Source organism: Chiloscyllium plagiosum, chromosome 4, assembly GCF_004010195.1.
Source record: "Chiloscyllium plagiosum isolate BGI_BamShark_2017 chromosome 4, ASM401019v2, whole genome shotgun sequence".
Taxonomy (NCBI): domain Eukaryota; kingdom Metazoa; phylum Chordata; class Chondrichthyes; order Orectolobiformes; family Hemiscylliidae; genus Chiloscyllium; species Chiloscyllium plagiosum.
In genome coordinates this window covers 84,848,582-84,875,711 of record NC_057713.1, presented here as the reverse complement: position 1 = coordinate 84,875,711, position 27,130 = coordinate 84,848,582, and the positions used below count along the sequence as shown (strand labels likewise).

At 40.5% G+C, this 27,130-nt stretch overlaps 1 protein-coding gene across 3 annotated transcripts in view; it reads right to left on the bottom strand.

Moving 5' to 3' along the window:
• fam49bb (family with sequence similarity 49 member Bb) overlaps positions 1 to 27,130 on the bottom strand; it is a 182,060-nt gene that overhangs the window by 116,076 nt on the left and 38,854 nt on the right. Inside the window, exon 1 of one of the 3 annotated variants that reach the window (XM_043688539.1) lies at positions 5,651 to 5,670. The exons of the other annotated variants lie outside the window; for them this stretch is intronic. The gene's annotated coding sequence lies outside the window, so the exon portion shown is untranslated. Of the gene's footprint in view, positions 1 to 5,650; positions 5,671 to 27,130 lie in introns of those variants that run through there. 3 annotated transcript variants of the gene reach the window in all.

Here is a 27,130-nt window from a genome sequence, read left to right as displayed (position 1 = left end):
ACAGATTCCCAAAGGTGGCTAAAAAGATTAGTAGGGTAGTTAAGATCACATACGGATGCTTGCATTTATCAGTCGTGGTTTAGATTATAAGAGCAGGAGGTCTTGTTGGAGCTGTACAAAACACTGGTTAGGCCACAACTGGAATACTATGTGCAGTTCTGGTCACCACACTAGTAGAAAGGATGTGACTGCACTGGAGGGGGTGCAAGGGAGATTCACCAGGATGTTGCCTGGAATGGAGCATTTCAGCTATGGAAAGAGGCTGGATAAACTCCAGTTGTTTTCTTTAGAGCAAAGAAGGTTGAGGGTGACCTGGCAGAGGAGTTTAAGATTATGAGGGGCATGGACAGAGCTGCTATTCCCCTTAAAAGGTCAATAACAAGGGGACATAATTTTGAAGTGAAAGGCAGGAGGTTTTGACAGAACTTGAGGAAAAGTATTTGGCACGCATAGAAGGTCTGGAATGGTAGTTGAAGCAGGAAATCTCACAATCTTTAAAAAAGTACTTGGATGAGCACTTGACGTGTTATAACATTCAAGGCTATAGGCCTAGTGCAGGGAAGTGGGACTAGTGTAAGTAGAAAAGTCTATTTTTGGTTGGACAGACTTAGAGTCATAGAGATGTATAGCATGGAAACAGACCCTTCGGTCCAACTCGTCCACGCTGACCAGCTATCCTAAATTAATCTAGTCCCATTTATCAGCATTTGACCCATATCCCTTTAAACCCTTCCTGCTCATATATCCATCCAGATGCCTTTTAAATATTGTAATTTGATAGATTCAAGAGCCTCTTCTGTAAACTATGATTCAATGACTGTTATAGATGAAAACTGTTCAAACCATCTTCAAAATATTCATCCTTTTCAGCATTCAAATTCTCCTTGAAATATTACAAAGTTCCTACTTCATGAAATTCTGTTCCATGTGTTTCTCACTTTGCAAAGAAGAATTTCCTGATTAGTCTTCAGGTCCAAAGAAGTGTCAAACTGGACTTGAAATGTTAGGCCTTTTTTCTCCATTGACTCACTCGCAGATCCATTCAGTTTCTCAGCACAGAATTTTTATTTCAAATTTAACTTACAATTATCTACCTTTCTACTGTTACTACTTTTCACATTTACATGTTGTGAAAACTCATGCCATAATCCCTGAGCTGTCCCTCCTTGCAATAAGTTCTCACTTAAAATTGTAGCTGTGTTCCCAAAAATTGCAACTAATATTAAACATATTGGAATAGATGACGAAAAATCTTGATCAAAAAATGTAGAAATTATTTTTAATGTTGCATTTTAAAAGCAGGAAAGCAAAGTAGTGAAGCAGAGAAGTGTGGGGAGGGAAGTTCACAGCTTTCAACCTTTGAATCTGAAGGCATTATCATCACCAGTCATAGAACATAGAACAGTACAGCACAGAACAGGCTCTTCAGCCCACGATGTTGTGCCGACCACTGATCCTCAAGTATGCACCCTCAAATTTCTGTGACAATTAATGTTGAGGATGCTCAAGAAACAAGAATTGGAGGACAAGAATTATCTGAGAAAAAGTGGGGCTGATGAAGATTACAGAGTTAGAGATGGCGGGGCCATGGACGAAATGAAAATAAGGAAGAAGTTTTTTTTAAAAATTGATACTTTACTGAACTGAGAGCAGTAAGGTCAGCAAGCACAGGGGAAATGGTGAAAGAGACTTGGTGCAAGGAAGGAAATAGGTTGCAGAGTTTTCAGTGACCTAGAATTTGTGCAGAGTAGAACATGGAGATCAGCAAAGAGCATATTGGAATAGTCAGTTCTAGAGGCAACAAAGGCATTGATAAACAGTTTCAGCAGATGAGCTGAGACAGGTGGCAGCATCAGGTATCATCAAAAAATTGGAGAAGGCAGCCAAGTGCTGGAAGCTCATCACAGGGGCAAATACAAGGCAATATCTGCTGACACCCATAACACATGTTAACAAAAAGAACAATAAAGCAAAAATGAAATAAAATATATATTGGTAAACGTAGAATGTGTCAAGCAAAGTAGATTTTAAAAAGAAAAGTTGGGACATCATGTTACAGCTGCACAAGACATTGGTAAGGCCACATTTGGAGTACTGCATACAATTCTGGTCACCCTGCTATAGGAAGGATGTTATTAAACTGGAAGGGGTACAAAAAAGATTAACAAGGCTGTTAGCAAGATTGGAGGGTTTGAGTTACAAGGAGAGGTTAGATAGGACAAGACATTTTCACTGAAATGTAGGAGGCTGAGGGGTGACTTTTATAGAGGTTTATAAAATCATGAGGCACATAGATAAGTGAATAGCCAAGGTCTTTTCCCAGGTTAGGGGAGTACAAAACAAGAGGGCACAAGTTTAAGGTCAGACAGGGAAGATGTAAAAGATTTAAAAGGTTCCCTCAGGAGCAACCTTCTCACGCAGAGGATGATGCGTATATGGAACGAGCTGCTTGAGGAAGTGGTGGAGGTGGGTACAACATTTAAAATATACTTGGACAGGTATGTGGATAGGAAAGATGGATTTGGACCAAACACAGGAAAACAGAACTAGTTCAGTTTAGGCAACCTGGTTGGCATGGACGAGTTGGGCCAAAGGACCTGTTTCTGTGCTGTATGACTCTATGACTCTAACAGTGGTTGCTAAAAATCAAAGAAAAACAGAAATTGCTGGAGAAACTCAGCAAATCTGGCAGCATCTGTGAACAGAGAGCAGAACATTTCGGGTCCAGTAACCGTTCTTCTAATTTTCAAAATGCTTCTTATTAGATTAGATTATATTCCTTATAGTTTGGAAACAGGCTTCAGCCCAACAAGTCCACTCTTACCCTCTGAAGAGTAGAAAATGTGTTGCCGGAAAAGTGCAGCAGGTCAGGCAGCATCCAAGGAACAGGAGAATCAACGTTTCGGGCATAAGCCCTTCCTCAGCCCTTCTTATGCCCCTTCTTAATGGGCGGCACGGTGGCACAGTGGTTAGCACTGCTGCCTCGCAGCGCCAGAGACCCGGGTTCAATTTCCGTCTCAGGCGACTGACTGTGTGGAGTTTGCACGTTCTCCCCGTGTCTGCGTGGGTTTCCTCCGGGTGCTCCGGTTTCCTCCCACAGTCCAAAGATGTGCAGGTCAGGTGAATTGGCCATGCTAAATTGCCCGTAGTGTTAGGTAAGGGGTAAATGTAGGGGTATGGGTGGGTTACGCTTCGGCGGGTCGGTGTGGACTTGTTGGGCCGAAGGGCCTGTTTCCACACTGTAAAGTAATCTAATCTAATCTAATCTAATCTAATCTAATCTAATCTAATCTAATCTATCTCCAGCATCTGCAGTCCTCACTTTCTCCCCTCTGAAGAGTAACCCACCCGGACCCATTTCCCTCTGACTAATGCACCTAACACTATGGGCAATTTAGCATGGCCAATTCACCTGACCTGCACATCTTTGGACTGTGGGACTGCAGCACCCTGAGGAAACCCACGGGATTTGTCTTTTTTTAAACATTGTGTATGCACAGAATAATAAAAATCAGACATGAGCATGTGCAGTGGGCGATTATCTGAGGATTTCTGGTGTCATCTCATCACACAAATATAACAAAGCATTTGCAGTGTGATTCAATATCAGACAGGTGTTAGTTGCGACACAATAAAGGACATATGATCAGGTGGAGGGTGTGGGATGCTGGGAGGGTGGGAGGGAGAGAGAGACAGAGAGAGATAGAGAAAAAGAGGTGGGTGAAGGAGGAAGAGGAAGAGGAGAAGGAGGGGGTTGCCTCAAGGATCAGTGCTGGATGTGCTGCTTTTTGTCATTTATACAAATGTTTTGGATGTGCACATAAGAGGCATAGTTGGTAAGTTTGCAGAGGACACCAAAATTGGAGGTGCAGTGGACAGTGAAGAAGGTTACCTCAGAGTACAACAGGAACTTGATCAGATGGACAAAAGAGCAAAGAAATGGCAGATGAAGTTTAATTTAGATAAATGTGAGATGTTGCATTTTGGAGAGGCCAGACTTATACACTTAATGGTAAGGTCCTGGGGAGTGTTGTCAAACAAAAAGACCTTGGGGTGCAGGTTCATAGTTCCTTGAAAGTGAAGTCGCAGGTAGATAGGGTAGTGAGAAGGCATTTGCTTTGCGTGCCTTGATTGGTCAGTGCTTTGAGTATGGGACTTGGGAGGTCATGTTGTGGTTGTACAGAACACTGGTTATGCCACTTTTGGAATATTATGTGCAATTCTGATTTCCCTCCTATAGGAAGGATACTGTGAAACCTGAAAGGGTTCAGAAAAGATTTACAAGGATATTGCCAAGGTTGAAGGATTTGAACTATAGGAAGAGGCTGAATAGGCTAGGACTATTTTCCCTGGAGCCTCAGAGGATGAGGTTTATAGAAGTTTATAAAATCATGAGAGGCATGGATAAGGTGAATAGTCAAGGCCTTTTCCACAGGTAGGGGAATCTAAACAAGAGGTCATAGGTTTAAGCTGAGAGGGGAAAGATTTAAAAGAGATCTGAGGGGCAACTTTTTCATACAGAGGGTGGTGTGTATATGGAATAAACTGCCAGAGGAAGTGGTGGAAGCTAGTAAAAGGCATCTGGGTAGGTATACGAATAGGAAAGGCTTAGAGGTACATGGGGCCAAATGCTGGCAAATGGAACTAAATTAATTTAGAATATCTGGTCGGCATGGACGGGTTGCACTGAAGAGTCTGTTTCCATTCTGTATCTCTAATGACTTTATAAGAAAGAGACGATAAGTTTAGCCTTTCCAAGACTTGACTGGAGAAAATATAAGCTTCTCTAATGCTGGATCGCAGATAGGCAATCTCAAAACTTGGAGCCATAGGAGGAATCAAGAGGGATTGTGGTGAAGTAGGGCTGGATACCATCAACATGCATGTGGAAAACGATGCTATATTTTTTGATGATGTTAGAAATAGGAAGAGCCAAAAGGATGGATGGACAGCAGGAAGAGAAGCCATCGTATATGATTGGCTAAACCAGACAAATAAGAAATGATACCAGTTGAAAGCAGTCAATCATTTCAGATTTTAAAACTTTTAACAGCCAAATAATCGTGATAACTTGAAAAGTTTCCTTAAAAAGCACAAATCTAAGGCTTTAAACATAAAATGCAGCTAGTAAAGTTAGCCAATATAGTATATCTTGTTTGCAGGTAAAACTACCTTTACTGTCTGGAAAATATTTATAGGTATCAGTTTTTATAATGACATTATTAGTAACAAGAGCATTCTCAATATTTAATATGGAAAAAGGAACTAATTAGCATAGAAAAAAGGAAATACTTGGTTAAAACAGGGAAATAGTCAAAGCTGGAAGAGAGAAACTGAAAAAAAGTTCTGCAGTACCATAAGTCCACAGCCTTATTTACTTCAGCATCTGCAACTTCTCCATTTCAGACCGAACACACTAACGAGATGTTTCCTTTGACATTTTTTTAAAAAATCCCTGCTTAGCATAACTTTTCAAATGCTTACGTGACAGATGTAACAAAACATGAATTAACAGCACTTCAAATTTCTCACAGGAAAAAGGCATCCAAATTACAGGTCATGTTTGAGGTGAACATGGCTTTGCAATGCCTGGGCATCATTAATATCATATACTTATTAAAAACTAAAGTTGAAAGCTCAAATCTCCTACCTGGAATACGTACTACTTTAAATGTCAATGTGATTCAAGCATGGCCAGCATGAAATGAATCAGTCAATCTGTTTTAAAAGTATAAAAGGTACTAATGCAGATTAATGTGATTTTGTCAACGACATTTTGGAATATTTATTCAATTAACTTGCCTAATTACTGTCATAACCATTATATTGTTTATAAAGAAGAATGCAATTGTGTTTTGAGAATACAACAATATGCTCTGTCAGCATAGAAGGTCTCTAGTTAATGCAACATTAAAATTCAAATTAATTTTACAAAAGCAATACCTATGAAGGACAACATTCCTAATTTTTAATTAAATTTTATTCAATAATTAAGATGTGCTTATTATAAAACTGGCCCTTCTATAAGAGCTTCATCAAATCCCATTTACCCAACATCGCTATGTTTACAATCCACTCTAGCATCTGATTCAGTAACTGCTCCTTTTAACAATTCCCTTCCTTGTTTTTAAATTCCTCCAAGAATCCAAAAATCTTTATTTGTTTTACTGTTTTATATTCTTTTTAAACATCTTATTCTCAGTTTTACTTTCTCTGAATGCCTTGGTGTACAACAACCAATCAAGTAAAATTGGCACATATATTGGCTTGACAGTTTTCAGAAGAGCCAAAAAAGTGGTAACTGTCAAATCTGAGCATGTTGACCTGCACAGCTTAAAAATGTGTTGCTGGAAAAGCACAGCAGGTCAGGCTGCATCGAAGGAGCAGGAGAGGCGACGTTTCAGGCATAAGCCCTTCATCAGGAATGATGCTTGTGGTTCAGGGCTGAGAGATAAATGGGATGAAGTGGGGTTTGGGGAAAAGTAGCTGAGAAAGCGATAGGTGGATGAAGGTGATAGGTCCAGAGGGGGTGGTTCCAAGTTGGAGGCTTGGGGCTGGGATAATGTAGGGGGAGGGGAAATGAGGAAGCTGTTGAAATCCACATTTATCCCATGTGGCTGTGGGATCCCAAGGCAGAATATGAGGCGTTCCTCCTCCAGGCGTCAGATGGTAATGGTTTGGCAGTGGAGGAGGCCCAGGACCTGCATGTCCTTGATGGAGTGGGAGGGGGAGTTAAGTGTTCAACCACGGAGTGGTGGGGTTGGTGGATGCTGGTGTACCAGAGATGTTCTATGAAACAATCCGCAAGGTGGCGTCCTGCCTCCCTGATGTAGAGGAGACCGCACTGCGTACAACGGATGCAGTAGATGACATTGATAGAAGCGCAGGTAGATTTCTGATGGATGTGGAAGTATCCCTCGGGGCCTTAGATGGAGGTGGGGGAGTGGTGTGCACGTAGGTTTGCACTGCCTGTGGTGGCAGGGAATGGTGCCAGGAGTGGGCTGTAGGCTGCTGGGGGTGTGAACCTGACGTGGGAGTTGCAGAGGGAATGGTCTTTTCAGAACGCTGACAGGGGTGGGGAGGGAAATATATTCCCCCCCCTCCCCCCAAACCAGCCTACAGCCCACTCCTGGCACCTTTCCCTGCCACCGCAGGAAGTGCAAACCTACGTGCACACCACTCCCCCACCTCCATCTCAGGGGTCGGTGCTGAGTTGGAAAGTTAGTACTGTGATAAGGTGGGGTGAAAGGGAAATGAGGAAACTTGTGAAATCCACACTGATCCTATGTGGTTTGAGGGTCCCAAGGTGGAAGATGAGGTGTTCTTCCTCCAGGCATCAGGTTGCGAGGGTTTGGCGGTGGAGAAGGCACAGGACCTGTATGTCCTTGGCCGAGTGGGAGGGGAGTTAAAGTGTTCAGCCACAGGGCAGTGGGGTTGGTTAATGCAGGTGTCCCAGAGATGTTCTCTGGGATGATCCACAGATTGGCGCCCTGTCTCCCCAGTGTAGAGGAGACCACATCGGGTGCAGCGGATAAAGTAGATGATGTGTGTGGAAGTACAGATAAATTTTCTATTGGATGTGGAAGGGTCATTTGGACAGAGGTGAGGGGGGAGGTGTGGGTGCAGGTTTTGTGCTTCTTGCAGTGGCTGTGGAAGGTGCCAGGAGTGGAGGGTGGGTTGGTGGGAGTTGTAGACCTGACAATGGAGTCGCAGAGGGAATGGTCTCTCCGAAATACAAATGGGGTGGGGAGGGAAATACCTCTCTGGTGTTTGGGTCTGTTTGTAGGTGGTGGAAATAGCAGAGGATGATGCGTTGTATTCAGAGGTTGGTAGGGTGGAAGGTAAGGACCGGGGGGTTCTGTCGTTGTGGAAATTGGAGTGATGGGGTTCAAGGGCAGAGGTGCGGGATGCACTGGAGGGCATCGTCAACCATGTTTGAGGGGAAACTATGGTCTTTAAAGGAGGAGGCCATCTGGGATGTTCTGGGGTGGAACTGGTCCTCCTGGGAGCAGGTGCGGCGGAGCCGGAGGAATTGGGAGTAGGGGATAGCATTTTTACAGGAGGCGGGATGGGAGAAGGTGTAGTTCAGGTAGCTGTTGGAAGCAATGGGTTTGTAGAGGATATCCGTGTTGAGTCGGTCACCGGAGAGCTCAGAAAGGGGAGGGAGGAGTCCCAGATGGTCCCGGTGGAAAGTGTTAGTGAAGTTGATGAACTGTTCAACCTCCTCGTGGGAGCACAAAATGGAACAGATAAAGTAATCAATGTAGTGGAGGAAAAGGTGGGAAATGGTGCCAGTGTAGCTGCGGAAGATGGACTGTTCTATGTATATGATGAAGAGGCAGGCATTGCTGGGGCCCATGCGGGCGCCCATGGCTACCCCTTTGGTCTGGAGGAAGTGTGAGGATTCAAAGGAGAATTTATTTAACAGTTAGCAAACTTCAGAAATTAAGTTTGAAAGTAGCTTCATACTTCATGCATTTTACAGGAGGGATCATTTCTGTTCATCGCTAACTTGTAGTCTGCTCTGTGCAGTTGTCTCTTAAACTCCCACAAATCATTTTCAAAATACAACCTGTATCACTTGCCTGATCCCATGTTCCAACTCACAATCTAATGTCAGTGACACATGCCACTTCTGGGATGAAAAATTGAGTCCAAGTATTAATCAGACTATAGCAAAAAGGGGAGGGGTCAATTTACAAATCAGGTTTATGTAAAGGTATTATTTCTGCCTCCTCATAAATGGAGTTGTCTTATGTACCAGGTTGAATTATGTGTCATAATCAACCTATCAGAAATATTGAAAGATAAATACAGTTAAACCATTTTTTTTTAAATATACCCTATTTTTCTAATCAACCTGTTCAGAGATAATATTACACACTCAAACAGGTGGGTCTTGAAGCCAGGCCTCCTGGTCCAGGAGCAGGGATACTACCACTGCATCACAAGAGGCCTTATGGAGTATCTGTTAATTCTATTTCTTTTTTTACACCCATTTTTCCCCCAAAATCATACGCAGTCAATTCCTTATTAATGTTATTGTGAGACAGAAAATGAAGACAGCTTTGTGAATCGAGTTTAAAATCTATATTTTTTTCCACCATCAGGAAAAAACCCTTGTGGCCAATTTAATATTTGCAAGCCTGTTAAGGACAATGCTAACATCTAGGAGTGAGTGGGGGTTAGGTAGAAAGGGAGGTGTGTTAATCGTTTTATTATCAGTGTAATCAATGTACCCTTTAACAAATAAATCAAAGAGGATGCTAACTTAAATTATCTGATTAAATATTAATGACTGATAACATTTTCATGTATTTTACTGACATTATCGCTTGACAAAACTTGAAGAATAGCAAATGTGAAACGAGTAAAACAACAGAACTGAATTCAAATCCTCCAAAATAGATAATTGGGGATCAAATTTGGGAAGATGTGATAAATCGAAGAGTAAATCAGCAGATAAGACAAGAGGTTACAAAAATGACAGAAAGGCCAAAAAAAAACTGAAGGCTCTGTGTGATGATATGCAGCATTCAGAACAAAACAAATGAACTGAGAATGCAAGTAGAGATGAATAACAATCTGATAGCCATAACTCTATGTAATGGCTATAGGATGACATAGATTAGGACCCAAATCCTGAATGATGCAGAAAACACCTAGGAAGGACAGGATAGGCAGCTTTGATAAATAATGACGTTAGCATGATTGAGTGAGTTGATAAGTTCAGGAAAACTAAATATAGAAATGATTTGGGTAGAGATGCTAATGGCAAGTAGCAGTATACAGGCCCCCTAACAGTAACTGAACCGTCAATATCAAAAAGTGTAATGGAAAATAAATATATGAAATAGAAAAATTAAAAAGAATGGAACCTGTAGGAAAGGCAAGGTGATTATCATTTTATTGTTGTCACATTTACTTAAGTACAGTGTAAAGTTTTGTTTTGCGTGCAGTACAGACAGATAACATACAAGGACAAATCGATGATAGGATGTTCAGACAGAGTGAGGCATACAAGGTTACAGCTGCAAAGTGCACAAAAGCAAGAACAACATTAGATCTGAAATTAGAGATGCCCATTCAACAGTGTAATAACAGCAGGAAAGAAGCGTTTCTTGAACCTGTTGGTATTTGTGTTTAAGCTTCTGTATCTTCTACCTGACAGAAGTGGTTGGAAGAGTATAACCAGGGTGGGAAGAGTCTTTGGTGATGTAGGCTGCTTTTCCATGGAAATCAGAAGTGTAGATGGAGTCCATGAACAGGAGATTGGCTTGTGTGATTCTATGGGCTGTGTTCACAACTTTCTGTAATTTCTTATGGTCCTGGGCAGAGCAGTTGCCATACCAAGTCGTGATGCACCCAGAATGGTGTATCTGTAGAAGTTGGTGAGGGCCGTTATGGACATGCCAAATTTCCTGAGTCTCCTGAGGAAGAATAGGCATTGTTTTGCCTTCTTGACCATCGCATCTACGTGGGAGGACCAGGACAAATTGCTAGTTATCGTCACTCCTAGGAACTGGATACTCTCAACCCTTTCGACCTCAGCTCCATTGGTGTAGAGAGGATTGTGTTCTCCTCCTTTCTTCCTGAGGTTGTTTATTAATTCTTTAGTTTCGTTGACATTGAGAGAGAGGTTATCTTTGCACGACAAAACTAAGCATTCTACCTCTTTCCTGTATTCTGACTAGTCATTATTTGATATCCGGCCTCCCATAGTGGTGTCATTTTAATCTACAATTAAGCTAGAAAAATCAGATGGGATCAGAGATAACCAAGGAGTTCATAGTATGCTTTTGAGCTAGTTTCTTCAAAACATAAAGTAGGTTCTATTAGACACAGTGTCACACAATGAGAAAAGATTAATTGATGATCCCAGTGAAAGTACCCACCTAGCAGTAACTATATGATGAATGAACTTTACATTCAGATTGAGAGAGAGAAAGCAAGAGAGAGGAATGGGCCCAAGACTAGTAATTTAGATGAAAAGAAGAACAACTGTGGCATGAAAGCAGAGCCAGTTAAAGAGAACTGGCAAATTAGTTTAAGAGATAAGTGATAGACACTTAAGAGGGTACTTCAGAGTTCACAGAATAAATACATTGCAATGAGAAAAAAAAATCTAGAGAAGGACCCACCATTGATGGTTAATGGGAAAAAAAAATTAAAGATAGCATCAAACTTAAAGAAAAAGCATTTAATTGCACAAATATGGGTCATATGTCAGGGGACTGGACAGAATATAGAAACAAAAATTAATTGACAAAAGATGGGAAAATTAAAGTCCAGATAAAGCTAGCTAGAAATACTTTTTTAAAAAGTTATATTTTCTTTATATTCCCATTTTAAATATCAAAAGTGAATGATGATTCTACAGAAAGTGAGTATGGGGAACTAATACTGGAAAATGAGATGGCAGATGATCTGAATGGCTATTTTGCATTTACTTTCCTGATGAACAGAAGTGGCATCTCAGAAATAGCTATGAATCAGGGAATCAAAGAGAGGGAGAATGCAGCAAGATTACTATCATCAGGGAAATGGTACTAAGCAACTTATTGGAGTTGCAAGCTAAAGTTGCAGAGCTTTGAATAAGCATCACTTTCCACTGTTGTAAATAACCACTGAAATTGCAGTAAAAGCTCAATATCTGGGGAAATACTATAAGTTATTAAAGATGTAATAGCAGGACATTTTAAATTTCAAGTTATTAAGTCAGAATCAACATGAGAAAGAGCAAATATATTTACCCAATTTACCTTAGGTCTTTGGAGATATATCAAGTGCTGTAGATAAAAAGGAATCAGTGGATATTCCGTACTAACATTTCCATAAGGTATTCGATAAGATTCTATATCAAAAACAGCAGAAGATTGGAGCTCATGATGTAGGGGTAAAATATTAGCTGAATAGAAGATTGGCAAATAGCTTGGCAAAAAGCCTCGAGTCAGTAAACATCTTCCTCCACAGCTATAGCTGCAATATTTCTCCGACTATTACAACTAAGATGTGGAGGTGCTAGTATTGGACTGGGGTGAACAAAGTTAAAAATCACACAACTCCAGGTTATACTCCAACAGGTGTATATGGAAGTATAAGCTTTCGGTGCACTACTCTTTCATCAGGGGTCTGATGAAAGAGCAGCACTCTGAAAGCTTGTACTTCCAAATACAGAACAACTACGATTATCTGAATATCAATTATCCGAACTTCAGATTATCTGAAGAAGATCTCAAGGTCCTGTTAGAAACATTACATCAAAGAGGTGTTTCAACGCTGATCGAGTCTTTTGTTTACAATGATTAAAAGTGAATTCAGCTCCTGAAATGCTGCTGAGAATAATCCTGAACATCAATGGGAGCCCAGGCACCATCTCCAAATGACTGACTGCTCGCGCCCTCTCTCTCCCCACACTTTCCCTGGAGTTCTACACAGGGATGTACCCTAAACCCCCCTTCCCAAGACAATCTCTCCTGTGTAGGGCAAAGATGGAACCTGTCAAAACATTGCAGTATAAAGGTGTGCATGCTATTTTGAGACTCACCCCCCCCAAAAGGCAGCAGCAGTCTTACTGTTGGCATCTAGTCCGGCTGCCCCGGAGTTGGGGGTGGACGGGGGGGGTGGGGGGCAATGTTGGATGGCGGGGCAGGGTGGGTGCTCATCCCATTGAACTGATTGGGGGGGGGGGGGGGGTTGGGTCCCTTACACACAAGTGTGTGACTGCTCAGAAACAAACCCTGAGACAGAGAAAGGGAGCAAGGCAGGCAGTGCAAGGAAAAAGGAAACTTCAGAAAACTCCAAGCCTGAGAGTTTTGAATCAATTAACCGAATAATCAATTATCTGAACGAAATACTGCCCGCCCATCTTGTTCAGATAATCAAGGTTCCTCTGTAAACCTGTTGGACTATAACCTGATGTTGTACTGCAACTAAAGTACATCACTTATTCCAAATTCGAGAAAGGACTGAAGATTGAAATAAATGTCAGGTTGGCTTAAACAAAGCTTACAGAGCCTAATTACTTGTTGTTTCAAAATCCTTTGTGAAAAAGAAATCTCTCAAGAAAATCACTAGACAATAGTTAACATCCTGATGCATAGATTATATGCTAGAAAGTTCTGTTGTATATGGTCAGACCAGACAGAGGGGTTTTAAAGTTCTCCCAATGGAGCTTTTAAGGAAGACCAAACTTGGAGGACAATGATGAGCTTGCCCGCAGTCACGTAGGAAACGGGTCTGAGCGAGTAGAAGTCAAGATTGATCTGGATTAGAAGTGATTAAGTCGCAATAAGTCTAAAAATGTTCAGATGGGCTACCAAAAGGGGCAAGATCTGGTAGTCACACAGGAAAAGACAAATTCCATAGTTAGATGTAGAAAGGTTATAAGGCAAGTGGTAAAGGTGTATACAGTTTGATATGTGTTCAAGTTAACTGAAGCACTGATTTTTGGGTTATATATGGCCCGTAAGAATGAAAACATTAGCATCAACACTCTTGGGTAAGAGTTCACTAAATAGCCAATGTAGAACTGCTTGGTATTTTTACAAAATTAAATTGAAATTATTCAAAGTAATATCAAATCAAAACTGAAGCAAAATAGAATTGAGAGTAAGTTGTACTTTTCATTGGTACACAGGAAATTCAACAACTTTGTAAATGTAGTGACTTAAAAGCCACATTTTGTTCAGTGTAAACCACATTTCACCAATGAGCAAGTGGTAACATTATACCAGCAGACCAGTACAGCTTTTGGACTATTATAAAGAGTGTATTACAATCATGTACCTTTGTTTTAGATGCTGCCAGAGGAAATAGCTTGTACCGTACAGAATCTTTTATGATATTCAACATCTCAAATGGATTATTTTTCAATCCCCTAAACTTCAGATAATAGACAAAATCAATTATGCTAAATTTATATTAGAATGAAGTGATTTGGTTCAACTGATCCATGATGTGTACTGTTCCATACAAGTCTTCTCCCATCCAACTTTCTCTCATACAAAATTCAGGCCCCTCAATAAATTTTCCCAAGACTAGTACCCAAAACTGATGTACTTTAGATCTTGTCTAACTAAGCTCTGTAGAACTGCAGCATAACTGCCTAAATGATGAGTTCCAAAACTTTTTTAAAAGGCCTTATTGTTTACATTTTATACCTATTCAGTAACTTTGTGATTATTGGCAAATATATTTAAATCCCTTTATTTTCACTATGAAGATGTTCATGTTTGTCTCTTTTTAATTCAACATCGAAAATAATATCACACCACCCTACACTGAACTCTATCAACCAATTTTTCTAATCTTCCATTCCACACAACCTTCTGTCATTTGCAGCACAGCAAATGGATAGGTATGCAATTATTTCACTGAAGTCATTACTACATTTGGACTGACAAGTGGGAGGATTTCAAAAGTATGATAATAAGAGTTCAGAGGCATTATGTTCCTGTCCCGAAATGGCGGGACTATCTTACATTGAAAGATTGGAGTGACTGGGCTTGTATACCCTTGAGTTTAGAAGACTGAGAGGGGATCTGATTGAGACGTATAAGATTATTAAAGGATTGGACACTCTGGAGGCAAGAAGCATGTTTCCACTGATGGGTGAGTCCCAAACCAGTGGACACAGTTTAAAAGTAAGGGGTAGGCCATTTAGAACAGAATTGAGGAGAAACTTCTTCACCCAGAGAGTGGTGGGTGTGTGGAATGCTCTGATCCAGAAGGCTGTGGAGGCCAAGTCTCTGGATACTTTCAAGAAAGTGTTGGATAGAGCTCTTAAGGATAGTGGAATCAAGGATTATGGGGATAAGGCAGGAACAGGATACTGATTGAGGACGATCAGCCATGATCATAATGAATGGTGGTGCTGGCTTGAAGGGCAGAATGGCCTACTCCTGCACTTATTGTCTATTGTTAGAGTGAAAGGTACAGCTGGTAAGATTAGGGAACACTGGATGAATAAAGATATTGAGGTTCTAGTCAAGAATAAAAAAGATTCATGTATTAGGTATCGACAACTCCGATCAAATTAATCTCTTGATGAGTATAAAGAGTGTAGAGGCATTCTTAAGGATATCAGGAAGGCAAAGTGGAGATGTGAGATAACCATGGCAAATAAAGTTAAGGATAATCCAATTTGTGTTGAACACCCAGAGATGGGAAAGATATTAAGTGAATATTTCATGTCAGTTTTACTGTGGAGAAAGAAATGAAGGCTAGAGAACTCAGGGAAATAAATATTGATATTTGGAAACAATTCACATTACAGAAGTACTAGTGCTGGAGGTTTTAGAAAACAGAAAAGTGGTTAAACCACCAGGACCTTATCAAGTATATCCCAGAACATTTTGGGAAGTTAGGGAGGAAATAGCAGGAGCCCTAGCAGAAATATTTGTATCATCTTTAACCTCAGGTGAGATGCCGGAGGAGGACAGGATGGCTAATGTTGTGCCTTCATTTTAAAAAGGCTGTAAAGAGAAGCCTGGAAACTACAGACCAGTGAGACTGACATCAGTGGTGGGTAAGTTGTTGGAGGTGATTCTGAAAGATAGGATTTATGTACATTTGGAAAGACAAGGAATGATTAGGGATAGTCAGCATGGCTTTGTGTGAGGGAAGTCGTGTCTCACAAACTTGGTTGAGTTTTTTCAGGAAGTAAATCAAAAGGATTGATGAGGGCAGAACCGTAGACATTGTTTGATAAAGTTTTTGCATGGTAGACTAATTAGTTAAGTTAGACCACATGGGATTCAAATGTGAGCTTGCCAATTGGATACAAAATTGGCTTTATGGTAGGAGGCACAGCGTGATAGTGGAGGATTGTTTTTCGGGCTGGAGGCCTGTGACCCAGTGGTGTTCCACAGGGATTGGTTTTCGGTCCACTTTTGTTTATTATTTATAAAAATACTTAGATGAGAATATAAGAGAGGTGGATAGTAAACTTTCAGATGACACCAAAATTGGTAACACTGTGGACAGTGAAAAATATTATTTAAGATTACAAAGAGATCATGATCAATTGGGTCAATGGGATGACGAATGGCAGATTTAATTTGAATAAATGTGAGGCGTTACATTTTGATAAAACAAACAAGGGCAGGACTTGTACATTTAATGATTGAGCCCTAAGTAGCGTTGCAGAATAGAGAGAATTAGGGGTTCAGAAACATAATTCTTTGAAATTTGCATCACAGATAGACAGGGTGATTAAGAAAGCATTTAACCCACTCACCTTCATTGCTCAGACTTCTGAGTTAGGAGTCGGGACATCATGTTGAGGTTATACAAGACCTTGGTGAAGCCTCTTCTGGAGTACTGTGTGCAGTTCTGGTCATTAAACTGGAGAGGATTCAGAAACTGTTTACCAGGATGTTTCCAGAAATGGAGGGTTTGAGCTATAAAAATAGGCTGGATAGGCTAGGACTTTTATCCACTGGAGTGTCGAGATTGAGGGGTTATCGTATAGAGATTTATAAAATCATGAGGGGCATAGATATGGTGAACAGCAAAGATCTTTTTCATAAGGCGGGAAAGTTCAACCCTAGGTGCATATTTTTAAGGTGAGTGGAGAAATATTTAAGAAGGAAAATGTAGGCAACTTTTTTTTTTACACAAAGTGGTTAGTGTTTTGAATGAACTGCCAGAGGAATTGGTGGATGTAGGTATAGTTTAAAAGTCATTAGGTTAAGTCCATGAATAAGCAAAGTTTGGAGGAATATTGGACAAATGCAAGCAGTTTGGCCTAGTTTAGCTTGGGAACATGGTCTGCGTGGAACAAAGGATCTGACCCCATATTGTATGACTCTATGGTATCAAGTTGAAGCCCCAGTATAAATCGCTTGGAAGCACAGTGCATCACATCCTGTCAATTAGAAAACTTTCACAAATCTCTTTTCTCTTTCTCACTCCATTTGACTTCCTTACCAATTACCAACTCATATTTCAGGCCAACTGCAATCTGGTGTACTTTTTTTTTTAAAAACCCAATATTTACAAGATAGAACAGACATTCTAGAAGGTCAGAAAGACAACATCCATAGGCATTTCCATAACATCAAAAAACTTCACCAGATTAATTAGACATTACTTTTTCAAAAATCCAAGCTGATCATTTTGAAATCGCTTTTTCCAGTCCTAACACTCAGCTACTCTGATCCCCCACAAGTGCCATTAACCTGAAGAGGTCAATACTTAACCATTTTCTCTTTTCACCTCTGGAGGTAACAAAGTGAATTTATCAATTACCTGATCCAAACAGTGCAATTCCCAATTTAGGATGCTTTGGAAAATTATGACTGGCTCAGTGTACAATTCTTTTAATTCCATGATGGATACCATCAAGGATGCGGGTTTGTCCATTTTAAGTACTATCATTTTCTTTATTATATCTTTTTTTTAAAATGTTAAAACACTACCAACTCCTCCCATTGACCCAGTTCTAGTGTACTAGTATCAGTAATATTTTGTCCCCCTTCTACAGTGCAAAATTAGAAAACAAAACTACATAATGAACAAGACCTATATTTCCTCATTATGTCAGTTTTAGTCTCACTTGTATTTGTCTTATGGACCCACATCTCCTCTCACCTCAATAACCTTCTGCTGTTTCTCACAGCTCTTCCAACTTGCTAGATCTCTACTGGGTTTTTTTTCCCCTGTGTTTGAGCCTTTTATTTAATAAAGTATCGTATCAAATTTATTCACCATGGTTGTTTAATGACAAGTGGATATTATGGCTTCAGGGCATATACTGGTTTCCACATCAAGTATTTGTGTGAAATACTTGCTTAGATTTCGTAGTTGTAATGACAGCATAATCAGAGTTTATTTCCATTACCTTGTGAAACCAACATATAAACATACGTAATAGGAACAGCTATCGGCCATTTGGTCCTTCGAGCCTATGCCACCATTTGATATGATCACAGCTGATCATTCAAGTCTGTATCTTGTTCCCACTTTCTCACCATACCCTTTGACCCAAGGAATATATTTAACTCATTCTTTAAAACATTCAATATTTTGTCCTCAACCACTTTCTATGGCAGAAAATTCTACAGGGTCATTACTCTCTAGGTGAAGAAATTTATCCTCACCCCCGTCCTAAATAGCCTACACTGTATCCTTAAATTGCAACCTCTGGTTCTGGATTCCTAGTCAGTCATCGGATAAATCCTTCCTGCATTTACCCTATCCAGTTCTCTTAGACTGCTGTCAACAACTCCGGGCATCCAGCCATGTACGATGCATGCAGTAACCAGAAATTGCTGTTGGTGATTCTCCATTCCTCTACAGCATGCATTGAACTCATTGCATAGGGAATCAATTAAAAGTTACTGAATTCACATGAAGTTTCATTTTTATGCCATTATTATTGCTGTAAAAACCCTTGAATAAGTTAATGCTTTTAGATTAGCTGTCTTCTTGGATAATTCACAGCATCAAGGATGACTTGATTTCACTTCAATTTGATAGGTTCTCACAAGTCCAATGCACACCCTGCAGACTCTGCTGTACTCAGGGAAAACTGTACTTGAAAGAATTAGGTTTGCTTTAAAGTTTGGTCACTCCCTATAATGCCTGGACATCGCCTGTTCACATTAACAAAATCATTCCTTTTTTTAATCCCCCCTTTATTCTTTCACGAGTTTGTGGAAATCACAAGGCCACTATTTATTGCCAATTCCTAACTGCTCCTGAACGGAGTAGCTTGTTCGGCAATATCAGCAGGCAGGGTTCATCACATTCGTGCAGATTTGAAGTCATGTGTAGGCCACAGCAGTTTAAGAATGACAGATTTCCTTCCTTATAAAGGACATTGTGAATCAGATGTTTTTTCTAGGAATCAATGATAGTTTCATGGTCAACAATAGGGTCTAGCTTTCAAGACAAGACTTTATTAATTGAATTTAAATTCCACTAGTTGTGGTGGGATTTGAATCCATGTTCCCGCACAAATACCCTGGCCTGTTGGTTACTAGTCCTGTGACATTACAACTGCACTACCACTTCCAGCGGTTCAGTGCCTTCCCAAATGAGCCTTCTCTATTTTGGTCAGTCAAAAGTTCCCACTCGTCACCAGATATATTTGACATCAGAGATACTTTGAATATCAGTGTTTCCGCTGTCTCTCTGGGAGTCTCCTGCGTGGCTGAGCTCAGAGTTGAGCAGATGCTTAGAGAGTCTGATCGTCAAGTAGGCCAACCCTAAAATAAAATGGAAATACCAAGATACAGGGAACGGAAAAAAAAATAGAAAATTCCTCAGGGCAGTGTCCTAAGCCCAATCATCTTCAATTGCTTCAATCATTTTACTACCATAAGATCAGAAGTGGGGCTGCTTGATGAATATTTAGCATCATTTGCAACTCCTTTGACTAAAGCAGTTCATATCCATATCCATCAGAACATCAAGACTTGGATTGATCAATGGCAATTAACATAGACACCACACAAGTGTGAGGCAATGACCATTTCCAAAAAGAGAGAATCTAATCATTGCCCCTTGATGTTCAACATCGTTAATATCACTGAAGTTCCATTATCAATTTCTGGGTTTACAATCAACTTGAAACTGAACTGAACCAGCCATAAATACTAAGGTTACAATAGCAGATCAGAAGCTAGGAATTATATGGGAAGTAGCTTACCTCCTGTTTCCCTAATCCACTTTCTACAAACCACAAGTCAGAGAGAGGTGTGATAGAATACTTTCCATTTAGCAGGATGGGAGCAGCTCTAACAACACTCGAGAAGCTTAATACCATTCATGACAAAATAGCCTGCTTGTTTGGCACAACATCCACAAACATTCATTCCCTCCATTACCAACGCACAGTAGCAGCGCTGTACTGTCTCTAAATGTATCGCAGAAACCCGCTAAGGCTCCTTAATCAGCACCTTCCAAACCCACAACGTTTACCATTGAGAAGGGTAAGGACAGCATATCCAGCTGCAAGATCCCCTCCAAGCCATACATCATCGTGACTTGGAACTATGTCCCGATTCCTTCACTATCACTGAGTTAAAATCCTGAAACTGTGGATGCCCCTGCACTCTAATGGTTGTAGCAGTTCAAGAAGATGGCTCCTTTCTACAAAGCCATGAAGGACTGGCAATAAATGCTGGCCTCGCCATACTCCATGAACAAAACAAAAATAGAAAAAACATCATATTGGACTTGAAATGATTTTTTAGCATTTTGTTTTTATATTACACTCTCACCAACTGAACCCTAGGGTCAACAAGGCTCTCTTATTCCTGATAGAGCTTATGCTCAAAACATATAGACTCCCCTGCTCCTCAGATGCTGCCTAACCAGCTGTGCTTTTCCAGCACCACTTTTTGTCTCTTATTATACCAATCCTCTTCTCAACTTTCCTAATAGCAATACAGTACCTCACCATCAGAAAATTATTTATCAGTGAGTAATCTACAGACACTGGAGAACTGTTCAAGCTACACTGCCTTCAAACCAAAAATGTTCCAACCTCCATCATAGAATTTCAACATGCAGATGACACAAATGTGGCTCATTTTCCATATCTCGGCAGCCTCTTCTTGATTAGGGCAGTGACAGATGATGAAATTCATCATTACTTTCCAACTTGACTTGAGATTGATTGATTTATCGCTATCACATGTATCAAGGTACAGTGAAGAATGTTGTTTTGCATGCTATACACGTAGATTGCACCACACAAAATGGATCAAGGTAGCAGAGCAGAGTGCAGAATACAGTATTACAGCCACAGAGGAGAGATGGAGAGGGGGAGAGGGGAATCAGAATTAACATTTCAGAGGACCATTCAAAAGTCTGATAACAGTGGGGAAGAAGCTCTTCTTGAATCTATTTGTACATGTACTGACACTTTATATCTTCTGTCTAGCAGAAGAGGGTGAAACTATAACCAGGGTGGGAAGGATCTTTGATTATGTATTCCTGAGGCAGCAGAGACGAAAGCTGGAAAGCTGGTTTGCATAATGGATTGGACTATGTTCACAACTCTCTGCAGTTTCTTGCAGTCTTAGGAATAGTAGTTGCCAAACCACACTGTGACGCATCGAGATAGGATGCTTTCTGTGGTGCATCTGTAAAAACTGGTAAGAGTCCTTGTGGACTTGCCAAATTTCATTAGCCTCCTGAGGAAGCAGAGACTTTGTTGTGCTTTCTTGACAATCAAGTCCATGTGGGTGGATCAGGCCAGATTGCTGGTGATCATCACTCCCAGGAACGTAATGCTCTCGATCATGTCCACCTTAGCACCATTTAGCCTAACCTCGGTTGTTAGTAAAATTCTAGAATCCATCATTAAGGATGAGGTTTCTAAATTCTTGGAAGAGCAGGGTCGGATTAGAACAAGTCAACATGGATTTAGTAAGGGGAGGTCGTGCCTGACAAACCTGTTGGAGTTCTTTGAAGAAGTGACAAGTAGGTTAGACCGGGGAAACCCAAAGGCCTTTGATAAGGTGCCACATGGGAGGCTGCTGAGCAAGGTGAGGGCCATGGTGTTCGAGGTGAGCTACTAGTATGGATGGAGGATTGGCTGTCTGACAGAAGGCAGAGAATTGGGATAAAAGGTTATTTTTCGGAATGGCAGCCGGTGACAAGCGGTGTCCCGCAGGGTTCAGTGTTGGGGCCACAGCTGTTCACATTATATATTAATGATCTGGATGAAGGGACTGGGGGCATTCTAGTGAAGTTTGCTGATGATACAAAGTTAGATGGACAGGCAGTGGGGAAGTAGTAGTACTGAGGAAGTGGGGAGGCTGCAGAAGGAACTAGACAGTTTGGAGGAGTGGTCCATGAAATGGCTGATGGAATTCAATGTGAGCAAATGCGAGGTCTTGCACTTTGGAAAAAAGAATAGAAGCATGGACTACTTTCTAAACGGTGACAAAATTCATAAAGCCAAAGTACAGAGGGATCTGGGAGTGCTAGTTGAGGATTCTCTAAAGGTAAACATGCAGGTTGAGTCCGTGATTAAGAAAGCAAATGCAATGTTGTCAATTATCTCAAGAGGGTTGGAATATACAAGCACTGTTGTGCTACTGAGACTTTATAAAGCTCTGATTAGGCCCCATTTGGAGTACTGTGTTCAGTTTTGGTCCCCACACCTCAGGAAGGACATACTGGCACTGGAGCGTGTCCAGCAGAGATTCACACGGATGATCCCTGGAATGGTAGGTCCAACATATGAGGAACGGCTTAGGATCCTGGGATTGTATTCATTGGAGTTTAGAAGATTAAGGGGAGATCTAATAGAAACTTACAAAATAATACATGGCTTGGAGAGGGTGGACGCTAGGAAATTGTTTCCGTTAGGTGAGGAGACTAGGATCCGTGGACACAGCCTTAGAATTAGAGGGGGTAAATTCAGAACAGAAATGCAGAGACATTTCTTCAGCCAGAGAGTGGTGGGCCACAGAGTGCAGTGGAGGCTGGTACGCTAAATGTCTTCAAGGCAGAAATTGATAAATTCTTGATGTCACAAGGAATTAAGGGCTACGGGGAGAATGCGGGCAAGTGGAGTTGAAATGCTCATCAGCCATGATTGAATGGCGGAGTGGACTCGATGGGCCGAATGGCCTTACTTCCGTTCCTATGTCTTATGGTCTTATTGTGGAGAATAGGGATGTGCCCTCCACTCCACTTCCTGAAATCAATGACTAGCTCCTTCATTTTGCTGACATTGATGGAGAGATTGTTGCCTTCACACCATGCTGCTAAGCACTGAATTTGCACCCAAGAACTCAACTGATTTGAGGAAAACAAGTATTTCAGAATCAGGATCGCAAACCTAAGGTTTAGTTTACTGGACAGCAATGACTGCCACATGTCAATGCACTTTGGACACCTGGATACCCTACAGCAAGCACCTAAAGTAGTATCAGTGATATATTTCTAAGATTTTATTGGCTAATTAAGCCATTTATTGCTGATCATCGTCTTTAGTCATAAAAAACACAATTTTATATTTATGGAAAGTCTAATAAACTTCATGTATTTCACAATATTAAAAAAATTGCAAATAATTTTCAACTTATGTTATTTCAGTTTCTATCTTAATTTCCTGCGTATACTTCTCTTCCAGTTTTTTAAAAATCAATAGTAAAACCTACTTGTTACTGCCTGTGAGAAGTTTTCAACGTGCCTGCCTGCTTAGTCTGCTGGACTACAACATTTGCAAAATCTAGAGATCTCCTGTAGCTGGTTCCAGAATATAGTTAGCATTAGGAAGAGTGAAATCCACCCAATAGTTTGCCAGATTTTTACAGGCAGCTCTCTTCGAGATCAGTGACAAGCATGATCGCTTCTTTTCTGATGGTAAAATGTAGATACTTATTCTGGAAAAATTATCTTAATCATTCTAAAAATTTATTGAATCTACTTATTCCAGTTATTTAGATTCTGCGAGATAATACAGTCTGAAATGTTAAGCTAGGAATATTTAGTCCCCTGTCTTTTCTAGATTGAAGCCAAGTGTCCATAATATTATCTATACTATACTTGGAAGTAAATTGCTATTTCGAATTCACTTTTTTTTTGCACTGTGTGCATTTGAATTCAGAACCTGTCAATATATCATCTAGGTTTTTTTTCTCACTTTTTGGTTCAACTGCAGGTATTACACAGTTCAAATGAAAAAGGAACCCAGCTTTATGACAAATACAAATTGAAGAAGAGTAGAACTGGATTCCCAAAAATTTAGTACTAAATTTAAAGAGAAATGCAATTACATTACATACATACTCTATCCAACACTTTAATGTGGCTTAGTAGACTCTCTGAATATTTAAGACAGTTAATCATCAAGTATTCATAGAGTAGGGAAAAATGGATACACCTAGAATGCAACAGAACTAAAATTTTAACTTCTTCCTGTATATGGAAGCTGTCTGACCAGAGTAATTCCAGTACTTCCTGCTTTTATTTCAGATGTCCAACATTTGCAATACTTTGCTTTCCCATTCATATGCAAAAATTCATGCGCAAGAATTTTTGTAAAATCCTTATGAGCAATAGGTAAATAGATATCTGAAAAGAGATCAACGCTTTTTACTAGACTATATTCAAGAGCCCTCTAGGTAAGGCAATGAGCTATACATATTGTGAGTAACAGAATAACTCAGGTTGAAATGCACTGAGCAATGAATACGCAACTCATGAGGACAAAAATACTTGCCCTAAAACCAAGTTTTATTTAAACAAATTGCCAGAAAAGCATGTACAAACAAACATTAAGTAAATTAGCCCAGCCCTTCTCATTGCTAAAGGCAATGGTTTCAGTGTCTATACTTCAAGTCAGATTGATATTTTGCCCAGACATAAAGAGTCGTAACTGTTAGAAGTTAATAACGTGGTGGCCCTGAAGCCACATACCCCACAAAAAAAAACTGTTTTCTCTGGAAATTCCAAAGACAATGCCTGCTCCAAAGACAAAGTAAAACTTACCACGGAAATAGACATTAAATGTATTGATGATCAATTTACATAAACTGTGCATTATAGTCTGTGCATTTAGCCTCAACAATTGGTTAGATGCAGCAATATTGGAGCAAAGAGACCAAACTTGAGGAGAGCAGAGTTCTCAAAGAGCTGGATGTATGTTTGCTCGCTGAGCGAGAAGGTTCATTTTCAGATGTTTCATCATCACATGAGATAACATCATTAGTGAGCCTCAGGATGAAGCACTGGTAGCATAGCCCACCTTGTGTTTAGGTTTCCTTGGATTGGTGACATCATTTCCTATTCTTTTTCTCAGGGAATGGTAAATGGGATCCAAGTCATTGCGTTTGTTGATAGGGTTCTGGTTGGAATACCATGCGTCTAGGAATTCTCGTGTGTCTCTCTGTTTGGCTTGTCCTAGGATGGATGTGTTGTCCCAGTCGAAGTGGTATCCTTCCTCATCTTTATTTAAAGATACTAGTGAGAGTGGGTCATGTCGTTTTGTGACTAGTTGATGTCCATGTATCCTGGTGGCTAGTTTTCTGCCTGTTTGTCCAATGTAGTGCTTGTTACAGTTCTTGCAAGGTATTTTGTAATGACATTAGTTTTGCTTATTGGACAATAAGCAGACAAAACACGTCCAGAAACCCTAGCCACTTCCCCCTAATCAGACACCTCGGAAATGACTGCCAGACTACTGTGACCTCTTGGCATCATGGTAGCCCACAAACCCACCAAAACAGCAGCTAACGAACTTGAAAGACCCTATACAGACAACAAGCTAAACTAATGTCATTTGAAAATATCTTGCAAGAACTGTAACAAACACTACATTGGACAAATAGACAGAAGACTAGCCACCAGGATACATGAACATCAACTAGCCACAAAAAGACATGACCCATTCTCACCAGTATCCTTATGTACAGATGAGGAAGGACACCACTTCGACTGGGCCAACACATCCATCCTAGGACAAGCCAAACAGAGACACGCACGAGAATTGCTAGAAGCATGACATTCCAACCAGAATTCTATCAACAAACACAGTGACTTGGATCCCATTTACCACTCCCTAAGAAAAAGAACAGGAAATGACATCACCACAAGAAATGATGTCACCAACCCAAAGAAACCTAAACACACAAACAGAAAGCCATGCCACCAGTACTTCATCCGGAGGCTCACTGATCATATTACCTAGTATGGTGGCGAAACATCTGAAAAACGAGCCTTCCAGCACAGCAAACAAACCTATATCCAGAACCTCAAACTGAGCCAGAAATCTTTTCAAAACTCACTTCTCAAAGAGCTTTAGGGCTGGCGAAGATTGCAGACAGAAAAGTAGAAGGCCACATCAGATTTGTAAGCAAAAATGAAAGTTTTATAACTAATATATTGTCACAATGTAACATATACACTGTTACGGATGAACGGGACAAGTTACAAGATGGAAGCAACGAGGGATTGAGACAAGCTTAACAGTCAACATACAGAGGAGATCTACAAGGGGAGCCTAAAATTGATTCATGTCAGAACTCCAGAGTTCATGGCTTTCAAGCATGAAGAGAAACCAATGCCAGAGATTGGAAATTGGTGAAGGTAGTCCAACCTGGCTAGATAACGGGAATGGTTGGAATAAGACAACATGTCCAACTGTGTCAAAGGCTGCAAACTAGTTAAGAAGGATGAGGAATTATAGTCACACTCACACAGGATATCACCATGATTGAAAGAGTTCGAACACAAGTTGCGAGAAAGATAGGTGCATACTTGGCAGGCAGCAACATATTCAAGATGCAGATAATGCTTTAGTTAAACTGTCAAGAAGGATCAAGGTTGGATTTTTGGAATATGAAAATGGCGACACATTTCACGTAAGCAACTTTAGTCCTTAAGCAGAAACCATTGATATCATGAGCTAACAGAGGAACCAGGTGAGAATAGGACAAGTAAACTTGAAGGGGAAATTGGAAACAAATGGAGAAAAGTCAAGGTACAGTTGCCACAGTCTTACCAGATCATAGGGTTGCTATCTCACTAGAGACAGATGACTGGTGGTGATTTAACCAGAGGGTCATCGTGCAAGGGAAAAGATTGAGAAGGAGAATACTTTGTGGTAACCTCAGCTGGTGCTGAACCTACTTTGATATCACTCTGTGTTGCAAACCAGCCATCCTGACAACTGAAGAGGATTGATGAGGGCAGAGCAGTAGATGTGATCTATATAGACTTCAATAAGGCATTCGACAAGGTTCCCCATGGGAGATGGGTTAGCAAGATTAGATCTCACGGAATACAGGGAGACCTCGCCGTTTGGATACAGAACTGGCTCAAAGGTAGAAGACAGAGGAAGATGGTGGAGGGTTGTTTTTCAGACCGGAGGCCTGTAACCGGTGGAATGCCACAAGGATCGGTGCTGGGTCCTCTACTTTTTGTCAGTTATATAAATGATTTGGATGTGAGCATAAGAGGTATAGTTAGTAAGTTTGCAAGATGACACCAAAATTGGAGGTGTAATGGACAGCAAAGAAGGTTACCTTAGATTACAACAGGATCTTAATCAGATGGGCCAACGGGCTGAGAAGTGGCGATGGAGTTTAATTCAGATAAATGCGAGGGATTGCATTTTGGGAAAGCAAATCTTAGCAGGACTTAGACACATAATGGTAAG